This window comes from Microtus oregoni, unplaced genomic scaffold (assembly GCF_018167655.1).
Source record: "Microtus oregoni isolate MIOR12 unplaced genomic scaffold, Mior012 000004F_ref0000308, whole genome shotgun sequence".
Classification (NCBI taxonomy): Eukaryota; Metazoa; Chordata; class Mammalia; order Rodentia; family Cricetidae; genus Microtus; species Microtus oregoni.
In genome coordinates this window covers 6,355,459-6,368,541 of record NW_024543063.1, presented here as the reverse complement: position 1 = coordinate 6,368,541, position 13,083 = coordinate 6,355,459, and positions in this window count along the sequence as shown.

The window sequence follows — 13,083 nt, the reverse complement described above, 5'->3', positions numbered from 1 at the left end:
TACACACACACACACACACACACACACACACACACACACAGATTTGGGTACCATAGAGCCCACACTGAGCTTTTTTTCTTCTTTCTTCTTTAAACCTGTGCTTCCCAAAGGCAAGCAGAGCAGGGAGGTCAGAGGTGGGGTAGAGCCATCTTAGATCCACTCATGAGTGAGCATCTTGGGAAGCAGCCTTGGGAGAGAAACCTTTCAAAGAATGGGAAGGGGGCTGTGGGAAAATAAACCTCATGAATATTTTGAGTGCAAAGGCAAATGTTTGCTCCTTAGGGGTCTTACCTTTACCGTTCTGTAAGTAGAGCATCCTTGGGGTACATGGGGAGGAAATGATTTCCTCCAGGAATGTTTATTTCCCTGGTTTTGGGCTGTATCCAGGCAAATGCCTTTAGTGCCTTTCCAAACATCCAGAGAAATGCATTCAACTTAACATGGAAAAGCCGAGCCACCAGAGACATCCAGGAGCATGGGGACCCATTTCAAACATTTGAGGAGGAGCCCCAGGTCATAGATTAGTACTGATCCACCAGGTGCCTGCTGGTAATGGGACATGAACCAAGCTGCACGGAGGCAGAGCAGGACACGCAACAGGAGGATGTAGCTACATTGGCTGCAGTTGCCACAGCCTCGTGCAATAAAGCCCTAGTGTGGTGACCATGGAAAGCCGGGATGTCCAACTTTTTTTGGAACACTGTCACGAGTAGCCATTGTTACCAGTACTCAGCATCCTCTGGATATGCCGATAGGCCAGGCTGGCCTTGTTCCAAGTACTTACCGCTGAATAGTTGCATGGGTTAATACACAGATAAACAGAGCCGGAATGTCAGGTATTTAGCCCTGCTCTGTGAATTCTATGAGTTCATTTGGTTGTCTTTAGAGAGAACTTTCGGTTAAATGCCACAAAAACAGAAATGGGGCTGATCTAAACCGGTGAATCATTGCCTTGTGGTCAATAGATACACCAAGAAATCACTGCCAGTATTGTCTTATCAGGACAGGTCCATCCCAAAGTTTCCTGCATAGAGTCGAAGGGTGTGTGAGTGTGCGCGCATGTGTGTGTGTGTGTGTGTGTGTGTGTGTATGTGTGTATGTGTGTGTGCGCGCGCATGTGTGTGTGTGTATGTGTGTATGTGTGTGTGTGTGCGCACATGTGTGTGTTGTTTTCTCTGTGCGGAAGGAAGACAGGTATTGCTCTGCGAATTGACTTCTAAGGTGGAATTGGACACATGAGGTGAGAAGAAGGAACGAGACAGTTCCTGGAATGGTAGACCAAACTGGAGCTCCCGGCAATTTTGGCTTCTGCTTTGGGGTCTGGCAGCTTTTGTAACATCAAGTAAATAGTCCGTGAACTCAGTTGATTGTTATCCCCCAATTTAATCCCAAGACCATCTGGTTCTGAAGCCTCTCAGGCTGCCTCCAGCATAACAGGCTGGTCAAGGCAGGAAACCAGTGGGCCATGATGACAGCCCCACTGCCCAGAGCAACAGGCTGTGGTCAGAAGTCAGAGCAATCTTACAGAGGCGTGTTCTTTCTTCCCTCTTCTGAGCTGTGAGTTCGGGCCTCAGCCCTTGAGCACAGCAGATAGACAGACCCGATGAAAGTGCACGCTTCTTCTGCAGAACTCTTTAAAGCGAGAAGTCATTCCAAGGGCAAATAAGATTGCAAGCCAGGGGTGTTAGCTGAAAACAGGGCCTTGGCTGCTCCGCTTATCCCGCAGGGAAGAAGACAGAGCAAATGCACAGACTTTGGGGCTTGGGGCCATCCCCTTACCTGGCTTTTCTTTCTAATGGGTTGGTCGGGTCTAATGAACTTCACGAGATTCCCTTGAGTTCGTCAAGCTGACAATGTTTTGTTTTGTCCTTGATAGAGATCACTTTCTGGCTAAAAATCTTGTTCTTTTAAAAGCCAGATCCAGTTAAAGATGAACAACTCAAAGGGCGTGACTTCTTTTTGACCTTCAGTGCTAGAGCATCTGAGGTTGTCTGTTCTTTCAGTTGAGGTCAGGGGACACCAAACAGAGCAGGGGCGGCCAAGCCGCTCCATGGAGGAGGCCAAACTTGCCCCCCCCCATTTCACATCTCAACATGTCTCTCTGCGTTAAAGATTTCCATTTCTATGCTGATCTGCCTGCCCCCTCCATCCTCCGTTTCAGATTTCAACATGTCTTCTACGTTAAATATGGCCAATGTTGTGCTGACCTGCTCTTTGGCCAGCAACTCCTTTTGGTTACTTAACCTAGAAGCAATCTAAAAATGTGAAGATTTGGCAAAGGGATCCCTTTGCATGCTTCTCCTTGGGCCACCTCTCAATCATGCTCGCGGGAAGGGCTTCTTAGGATGGCATCGTGCACCCCTGTAGATGTGGTCCAGCACAGTCCCCAGTGGTCCTAACGGGCTCATTAAGCTAACGAGCTAGCGAATGAGCACAGAAAACGACTGCTCTTTTTGGCAGCACGTCCCTCTATTAGAGCACACAGGCAGATGGAGCAGACCCATTTGGCTTTTAATTCAGTTCCGAGAAATCGTCCAAGTCCGAGAAGATGAAGATGTAAGGGTCCATCCTGGCCTCAGGTTCTGACTGAAGCGGTCTTTGCTCCACTCTGGGAACTGTCTCTCTGAGTGTCCCTGGCCACCAATGGGGAGATCTCTGCTGGATCCTGCCTGCTCAGTGGGCCCAGACGTCCATTCCCTGGATTGGACTTCCTCATTTGCAGCTGGGTGCTGGAAGCAAGTGCTACCAGCTTGGGAGTGCCGCGGCTGCTTTCCCAGCATACACAGAGATAACTCTGTCACTTGGAAGTCAGGTTTATCGAGATCAAAGACTCTTGCTCTGCTCAAATGACTGCTCTCGGAGGTGTGATGCTCTCTACAATATAAACTCGGTTCTAGTGTTTGACTGCAAGGATGCGAGAGAAAGCATCAAGCCAGTTCCATGGTGGCCTTGTCCCCTGAACCCCAGCTCCTTAGCTGTCCCCTAGCTCCCAGCTCTTGCCTTTCTTCATCATTACTCTGTCACGGCCCAAGGACGATTGAGATGACCGAGGAAGTCTTTGGTTTATACACAGGCCAGTGCCCTATTACTGCACTGCTTTGCCCATAGAATGGTTCTGAGTTCATCACCTGATTCACCACGAGCAAGCTCTGCACACCCAGCACGATACAACCCATTTCTGTATTGTCTTCTGGGCCATCTCAGCGGATTCTTTCTGTATGGTCTCTTTGTTCATAAGATTTTCACCCAATGGATTTAATTTATCTTTATTTCGTGTGTGAGTGTTTTGCTTGTTTGTGTGTCTGTGAAGATCACCATGCATGCTGCCCACAGAAGCTCAAGAGGGTGTTAGATCCCCTAGAACCAGAACTGTAGACTGCTGAGAATCATTGTGTGGGTGCTGGGAATGGAACCTGCGTCCTCTGGAAGAACAGCCAGAGCTCTTAACCACTGAGCCATCTCTCCAGACACCGTCTAGTGGATTTTTTTATTCTTGTATTTCAAAGGTGGTATCTTATTCTATTTTAATAGCTCTGTGGGTTGAGCTTCTAAAACCTCACCCTGTAGTTATAAGTATGCCATTAGAGGTTTGTAAACATGAGCAAGAGTGCAGAAAATAGAGCCGCCGGCTCCACCTACAATGACTCAACTCCAGGAAGCCTGTACCTCTGCCAGGACAGAGAGCAAGGATCAGGAAGCATTCCCTAGGGCTTGTTCACTCAACTTTGCTGGAACAGCAATGGCAAAGAGATGGACCAGCATGCCTGACAGGCCGCTGAGGGCTGCCTGGAGGAGGTAGAATTCCCTCAGGATGAGAATCAGAAGCCAGGCCACATGCTCAATCCAGGTAGTCTTCTGAGCTGGCTGTCTCTGAGTCCCGGGCCATCTGGATGCTGTGTTGCCTGTTCTGAGATCCCAGGGGAGGCTAAGGAAGGACAGGGAGGCTAGACACTGTGCCTGTCTCTAAGCACCTGGCACCTAAGGAAACAGCCTGAGCTTGGAGTGTTCTCGGGCCTCTGCTATGAAGATGGCCCCAGATTTAGGATGGTTGAACTCAGTGAGTTTTTACCTTTACAACAGCATGATCTTCACCCAGTGGAAGCTATCCTTAGCTTTAGAACTCTGATACTATTTTTTTCTGGGCTAACCACGTATGACCTCTCTCAGCAGCCCTGAGAAGCAGTAGCCAGCACAGTTCCCAGTTAGCTCTATAACCAAGGGGACGGATAAACATTCAACACTGCAGTGTGTGCTGAGTGGCAGCTGTGGTGGGACATTTGGAAAGGCAGGGATCCTAGATACCTTTCTACCTGTGATAGGTGTGTCCTGCAGAATCAGGGAGTGTGTGTACTTTTCGCCCAAGACCTGTTGAGGGTGCGACACCAGGACCCCATGGAGAAGACTGCCCTTCCTATCTGTGAGTTTGTCCCTCATTCAGTGCTCAGAACACAACAGGACCAAGGCCCTGTTGCAGGATTAAGGAAATGAATGATTGGCTTTGCTCTCCATGGTAACAAAGAGACTTCACTCAGGCCCAGCTGATCAGTTCATGAGCTTCCATGAAACCCCCATTAATGTGGCCAAGACTTACCACATCTACCCTGAGGGCAGGCTGGGTTTTTGAAAGAACTATCTGCGGGTTCTTTTAATGAAAACCAAACACCGTAAATCGTGCCAAGACTCACAAGCGACAGCCCCGGGGAAGAGAGGCTCCTTTCTAATTACCTGCAGCGAGTGAGCTAGCAAGGTTGGCTGTGGCTCCAAGTGCAGACAGATGTGTAAGCAGTATCAGTCATCGCAACAATACCCGTGATGCGGCAATGTGCCTTTCCATGTCCTGCAAGCCATGGGGGACAACAGGGAAACCTCCACACCCACTCAGCCTGGCTTGCCCCACGCCAACCTGCACCCCCAGGGTCTGGCATGCAGTTTGCAGAAGAGTTAAATATCAAATATTTCTTTGAATTGTTATTTTTTTTTTTTTACCCCCATGGAGAACAAAACTCTCAAGCCCAAATTACTTTTGTTTTGTGCGCCTCCTGGAGGACTTTGATCACGCTCCTGACATGGCGTGGAAGGATGCCTGCTGATACCTTTATGCCAGCTTTTCCGACTGGCACTGTTATTGATTCTTGCTAGCAGGAGTTTTAGCAGGCTCGGGATGTTGCTTTAGGAAGCCAAACGTCACGTGATCTTTGGTTATTAAGAATGGCTGCTGTGTGGGTCACCTGTGCTGGGCTTGCTGACTTCTTCCCTCTGAAGACATCACGGTGGAGTACATATTTTATTTTGATAACCCTTGGACATGCAGCGAGATGGCCAAGTTCATTGATACCCTTTAAAAAAGTTATTTTTCAAAAATCCCCAAGTGGTGTCATAAGCACTACATTAAAAACAAAACCACTCCTGAATGGATCGTACTTAATAAGGTCTCTCTGCGTGATGTTTTTGCCAACGAGGCTTGAATAAGTGGGGGGGGGGATAAAACAGGGAACACTAAGGAATTGTGTGTGAAAACTCCACAGAGAGGTGGTTGTCGTCCAGGGGTGGGGGAGGTGGCTTCCCTCAGGCCACAGCTGGATGAGCTGGAATAGACCCACGAGCCCCTGCCGCAGGCAGCTGGCATTGGCACTGGCAGGCATCCAGGCAGCACAAACACATTGTTAACATGTATTTTTTTTTTAGGTCAACACAAGAAAAACATTTTACAAAATAGCTTTCATTAATCCTGTTAATATCATTATTCTGCCCGGGGTCCCTTGTATCTGGACCTTGTGATGATGAATGAATTTGGGGAGCAGAGTGACTCTCTACCCTTGGCATGAGCCACAGTTCTCATGTTCTGGTCTGGGGGTCCCATTATTATATCCACCTGCTAGTCTCAAATGTACCCGTGGGCTGTGTCCCAGCATTGAGTCTTCCCGAGCTAGAGCCTCTGTACAAGACAGCACTGCCCACCTCTGGGCCCTGAAATGTTTATCTCAGGTAGGCATGTCACAGAATTTGGGGAAGTTCTAGACCAGGGCTTCTCAACCTGTGGGTCTCAACCCCTTTTGGGGGTCAAACAACCCCTTTCATGGGGGTCACGTAAGACCACCAGGAAACAGATATTTATACTATGATACGCAACAGTAGCAAAATTACAGTTATGAAGTAGCAATGAAATAATTTTCCTGCTGGAGGTTCAACCACAATATGAGGAGCTGAATTAAAGAGCCGCAGCCTTAGAAAGGCTGAGAACCGCTGCTCTAGACCAAAGGCTTCCAAAAGATGACATCAGACAGTGGAGAGAGACCTGCCTGAGACTTGGGGTCCTGACTTAGGTGCTGCTGCTTGGGCCCAGGTATGTGACCACATTCCAACTTGATTTTCTTGCAGTCGTGTGGGAACATGACTTTCCTGTCTCCAGTGGTCTCAGGAACTGATAAAGAATGATGTGTATGAGCTTGGAGGAGAAGAACAAGTTTCAAATAAAAAATGCATTTGTCATCATGAAAATTAGTGAGAGATGTAGTGGGCGGTGCCACTGAGGTTACGTATTTCTTTTCTGACACATGGTGCCTCCAGGGGCTCCTCCATGGGGTAGCTGGATCTTCTAAAGCCCCAAGAGAGAGCAAATGGCTGGTCACTGACTTTAATTAACTAATAGGCATCCTATCCTCCCTGAGGGCTTTCTTTAAAACATTGGAAGAAGGGTTTCATGATATAAAACCCCATGAAAATACCGTGCCAGCAACATCTCTGGGACGCGGAGCCCCGTGGCTTATCTGGGAGGCTTTTAAACCATCTAGAAATACATCCACTCCTAACAGGAACAGGGGACAGTTGGAGGGCACAATGACCTCCACTAATTGAGAAATGGAATAGCCCATTAGAAAACAACCAGAGGTCGAAGGATTTAGATTGCATACCTAAAACACAGCCCAAGGATGACGCCCAACGTCTACGCAGCTGGCCAACTTTGTTTTTGTGTCGCCGAGTGACAGTCGCGGTGGCAGACAGACTCTGATGATTGTAGGTCCCTCCTTGCCCAGGTAAGCTTCAGGCGTCATCGCTCCCAACGTCCCCCATGGCATATAACATCAAACTGGCCTTGATTTCCTGCCACTCACAATGCGTGTCGCTATGGCGGCCACAAGCCACCTGTGATAACCGAAATTCAAACTGGTTATAGAAATCAGTACAGACTTTCACAGGTCTTTCACCACTGTCTTGCAAGAGTGGCACTCAGATTGGATCAGTGGCCACTCCATTTCAGTGATTTTAATAACATTTGTAAGATTTATTTTTCCAAATGAGGTCATATTCTGAGGTATTACGTGCCGAGGATTGGATTTTAAAGTATCATTGGGGAGGGGGTGTGAAGGACACAAGATTCAGCCCAGAAGTGCCCCTCCAATAATCCTCTCTGCTGTGTGCACCGAAGTCGAGCTCTGACCCCTTCGTTATGTTCAGTTACCTTGGACACAGGGTTTGTTTGGGTTGTGAAAACTTCCAGGGGAAATGGGAGGTGTATGGACATAAGCCGATTGGAGGTCAGGCCCGCAGCATATGGATACTGAGAGCACATTTTTAATCAGTAGTACAGGTGTTTGGACACTCAGACTATGGAAGGAGGGACTTACTCCATCCCATCTCAGCCGTGTGACTTTGATCATGTCCTTGAACCAGTCTGGTTTGCTGAAAGGTGCTCCTATTGACCTCCTGGGCTAAGGAGAAGGGAGACGTGGCTTTGTGATTAGTAAGGTCCCCCGCCCATGGAAAAACTTGCTCCATGCCTTGCATCATTTTTGAATGTGAACTTAGATGACAGCAATGTGGAAATGGGGGTGAAATCACCAGAAAAAGCAGATTTGTGGCTGCAATCACATTTCCTTCAAGAAAACCTGGTCCCTAGAGGTGGGCCTGGTTGCTGACATTTGAATACCTCCACATTTCCAAGGAACAGAGTTCCTTTTCCCTGCGTGACTAGAAGCTTAAAACATTAGCCTCTAATGAACACCAGATGGTAGATCTGAAATGCCCAGCCTGCGAGTCTGTCCTGGATGCCCCTTAGCTTGCTTCTCTCACACAGTACCTGGGCCAACAGTCCAGCAGACCGAACAGGAGAGAGGAGCCCAGAATTTAACCATCCTGTCACAAAGTCCTTATGGCTGCTGGGAGAGAGATGCCACTGACAGTCTCGGCCTTTGACAACATGGGCAAATCTTTTAGCAGAAATGATTGGTGGGCAACGGAGAAACCAGTATCTCTGGGCTGTGCTATATCCATTCCCTTACTTGTTTTATAGTCTGCTTTCTAGAAATATCTAAAGATGTCGTAGCCCCATTCCCCATTTCTTCCTGTAAAAAACAACAACAACAACAAACCCACCATGCTTGAAATGCATGATTCCGTCATGTTATGATATAATTTTATGTATTGTGCATAATAAGAACATCTTGCCACTTGGGGGTATGGCCTAGGCTATGCATAATGCAGAAATCCATGGTGTCAACAAGATGATTGACAAGGATTCCAAGAAAAAGCATAGGCTTGAGGTCTTGGGCCCGGGTCAGAGCTTCAGGCAGGTCCCATGGGGAAGAGCCTCAGTCTCCTCCTTTATAAATAAATAAGGTAGATTGTATTAACTTAACGGGGCAGTGCACTGCTGTGTCCATTGTAAGACCCAGCCATGATAAGCTTAATAGAGGCCTGAGTCTCAGTAGTAGTTCCTAAGACAATATCTGGTTGTAAGAAAGACTGTAAACTGAGTCTACCCAGGCACCACCCAGGAACAGACCCTCCAAAGAAAATTCCTAATGTTCCAACTTGTGCAGATAGGATCACCTGCCAGCACACACCCATCGCTTTTCACCAGGACACCCCTAGACAGATGTCAGCCGATCAGGATTGAACCCGTCACCCCAAACCCTGCTAATGTAACTCTTCTGGGTTTTGTCTTTAAATAGTGCTCTCTAGGAGAGTGGTGTACCTCCTCTCGCTGCTGTGTTGATGAGATCCCTGCCAGCTTATACACGTGCATGACAATAAACCTTGCTTTTGCATTTCGGTGAGTCGGTCTCCCTGGTGGTCTTTTGGGGTTCCCACAGACGGGGGGCACAGCATCCATTACATTTCTGTTGCTGTGATAAAAACAGCACAAACCAGAAGCAACTGGGGTTCATAGAAGGAGGGGTTTATTTGTATTTACGGATAGCTCCAGAGGTAAGAGACCATCATTGAAAGATCGGCAAAACTCAGCCAGAGTAGGAAGCCGAAAGATCACATTTCCATCCACAGGCAGATCATAGAAAGAGCAAACAGGAAGTGGGGAGAGGTTATGAACTTTTTTTTTTTTTTGATTTTTCGAGACAGGATTTCTCTGTGGCTTTGGAGCCTGTCCTGGAACTAGCTCTGTAGACCAGGCTGGTCTCGAACACAGAGATCTGCCTGCCTCTGCCTCCCGAGTGCTGGGATTAAAGGCGTGCGCCACCATCGCCTGGCTTAGGTTATGAACTCTTAAAGCCTGCCCCCAGTGACGTATTTCCTCTAGCAAGGCTGTACCGTTCCATAACCTCCCCAAATGTCACCACCAACTGGCGAGCAAATGTTCAAATACGTGAGCCTGTGGGGGAGAGTTCTCTTTCAAACCACTAAAACTGTTTCGAGAAATAATGTTTTCTTTGGGTGGAATTAGTGCAAGTAAAAGTTGAAGCACTGAAGCTGCCCTGATTAAAGCGAAAGCTGGGGAAATGAGGTTTCCTGTTGTCCCTGCCTCTACCCAGGGAGTCCTGAGTCATTGCTGTGAAGCAGAGTAGAAAAGAGTTGAGCCTTCTCACTTGAAGATCTTGCTATCAGCACCAACAACCGTGCTTTTTGATGAAAAACCACGCAGTTACTATTCTCCTGAAACGCAGAAGAACGATGAAGATGCCCTGTCCAGTCGTGACAATAATGCATACGATGGTGAAACAGTCTACACTACTGTGGGGGGTAGCATTTCTTTTTTTTCTCTCTCTCTTTTTTTTTTATTTTTATTGAGAAAAGGAAAAAAAAGTTTCAGCCTCCTCCCAACCTCCCATTTCCCTCCCCCTCCTCCCACCCTTCTCCCCCTCCCTCCACTCCTCTCCCCCTCCCTCTCCAGTCCAAAGAGCAGTCAGGGTTCCCTGCCCTGTGGAAAGTCCAAGGTCCTCCCCCCTCCGTCCATATCTAGGAAGGTGAACATCCAAACTGGCTAGGCTCCCACAAAGCCAGAACATGAAGTAGGATCAAAACCCTGTGCCATTGTCCTTGACTTCTCATCAGCCCTCATTGTTCGCCATGTTCAGAGAGTCTGACAAATATCTTGCATATCACCATAGAACCTTCATCTGGTGGTGGATGGAGGTAGAGACAGAGACCCACACTGGAGCACTGGACTGAGCTCCCAAGGTCCCAATGAGGAGCGGAAGGAGGGAGAAGATGAGGAAGGAAGTCAGGACCACAAGGGGTGCACCCACCCACGGAGGCAGTGGGGCTGATCTATTGGGAGCTCACCAAGGCCAGCTGGACTGTGACTGAAAAAGCATGGGATAAAACCGGCAGTAGCATTTCTTAAAGACATTTGCAGGCTGTCTTTTGCCATCGCAGTGTCAAGTAGAGCTCATGTCCCATCACAGCCTACCGACAGGAACCTTGGCTATTCATTTCCTGTAGCTACAGAAGCTCCTCCCCATTTTTGAAAGATAACTCAATGGGGGAATTTCAGGGGTATGAAGGGGGTGAATCCCTGGGGCTGTTGCTGTCTCCTTTAATTCCAAAGCTAGGCAACTGGTCACCAATGCCATACTCTTACTTGCTTGGGTCACTTCTCCCTGACTCTTTAAAAGAATCAAGACATTATGCGTAGATTTATAATGTCTCCTGCCTGTGCTGTAACAGAAATGGGGGAATCACTCTATGACTATCTGTGTAAGACCCTGATTTCAAACTAAAGCAATGATCCTAGGGGAGCTGTCCCTAAGTGAGACGCTAGCTTAGGAAGTGAATGGAGAAGGTATTGGAGGGGCTAATATAAAACATAAATGTATATATGATGAACATTGCATTCTGGTCACTAGGTCCCATAGCTCAGGGATCCTAATGGTGACATCCTTAGTTTACTGGTTCCTACTGTGGGAAAAGCTTTCCCTCCTCCATTCTCTTTAAAACTAGCGTATGTTAATTGTACAAAACCAATGGAACTCATTGTGGTATCCTTATCCATGTATGTAATATATTTTGCTCACTGTCTCTCATGGTCACCCTCCTAATATTTTTCTATTGTTGTGATAAGACATCATGGCCAAGGGAGATTATTAAAGAAAACATTTATTTGGGGCTTACGGTTTCCGTTTCAGAGTGCTTGAGTCCATGACCATTGTGGTGGGGGAACATGGTAGCAGGCAGGCAGGCAGGCAGGGCTCTGGAGCAGTAGCTGAGAGCTGACATCTGGATCTAGAAGCATGAGGCCCAGAGAGAGACTGGGAATGACAAGGACTTTTAAAACAAAGCCTGCTCTAGAGACACACCTCCTCCATCAAGGCCACACCCCCTAATCCTTTCCAACCAGTTCTAGCGACTGGGGACCAAGTATTCAAACACGAGCCTATGGGGGCCATTGTCATCCAAAACACCACAATCACTTTGTAAGGCGATGTTCTTGTGGCTTCTCCTATCAATAGGGAGGGTGATGCCCTGGACTTGAAGCACAGGGCTACCCCGTTTCAAAGCCTTTCCTGGAAGTACAGCAGGATAGGTTTATTTTCTGGTATGCTCTGGGATAAATTAGAAAGAGGTGGCTTGACCTGATTGATGGAGGTGAAGATCCGCAGAACTTCTAGCCTCTGACCCACCATGGGAGATGAACTTAGGAGGGGGCAGGTCACGTGCTTGGGCTCAGCAGCAGCAGCAGCTGCAGCTGCACTCAGAAACTGAAGCTCCGTGAGAGCAAAGAACGGAAGGGGAGAGCAATGCCCAGGGCCCAGTGAGCAGCAGGGACAGCTGCCGCCAGCATGGCTCGCTGGGGTAGGTGGGAAAAGCAGCCAGCAGAAAACGCGCCACCCAGAAGCGGGTGCTGTGGAGTTCTGGAGCAGGCACTGGGTTTGCCAAGAAAGAAACACTCATGGCGTTGGTTTCATGAATGCCTTGTTAAAACAATGTCGAGTTGATAGCAAGCCTGTGGCCCTGGACTTAGTTCAAACACAAGGGTGTGAGAACATGGGCACAGAGTCATACCTACTAGCCTTTGGATTGCGACCCTGGCTAGCGCTTCAGGCTTGTGATGTCAACTCAAAGGAATTAGAGTTTCCCTGCTCAGAATTATATAACTAATTACAGCCAGCTCCAGTAACGATTATTAATCAGCCCAAACACAGCTTGCTCCTTGATGGTGGATGGTTTGTGTGGACTAATCAGGTCCAAATTAGTTTTGCTAATGATCTTGGATGGTCCGTGCCCCGAGGCCAGGCAACTTGATGGGGCGTGTTCATACCCTGTGTTAGTATCAAGGGACAAAGTGTGTGCTGACAAGCTGTGAGGTCACCACGGTGAGCTCAGAGTCCTGGCCATTCACTGCTCACAGGACTACTGCCAACCAACCAGTGTGACCCGGTACAGAGCCACCTTGGTTCTTAGGGATCAGCACTCATCTATCTGGTCAGAGTGTAGGCCATGGTTGAACTGGAAGAGTTTGTCTGGAAAGCCTGTTTCTAGCCCTTTACTGGCTTCTCCTTGCTGCTGCTTGCTAATTGAGCCCTTCTTTGTCTGGCCTCCCTGTGGACAGATGTAGAGGCTGGAAGAGCCCGACGCTGGCCCATTGGGCGGACAACTAGCCAACTTGGAGGTCTGGCTGCAGGTACTACCTCCCTCCTCTGGGCCTCTCCTCACCCACCCCACTCTCTTCCACCTAGAGCAGATGACACTGTTTGGTGGCAGTCTCTGGTCCCCCATTAACTTCATATCCATCCCCTATGGTGCGCTCCAAGGCTGAGTCTAACCCTACCATCTGCCATACTGATTTGTTTTTCCCCTCAAAGCCTCTCCAACACTGGTGTTTGCCAAGGTCGGCAAATAAACAACCCC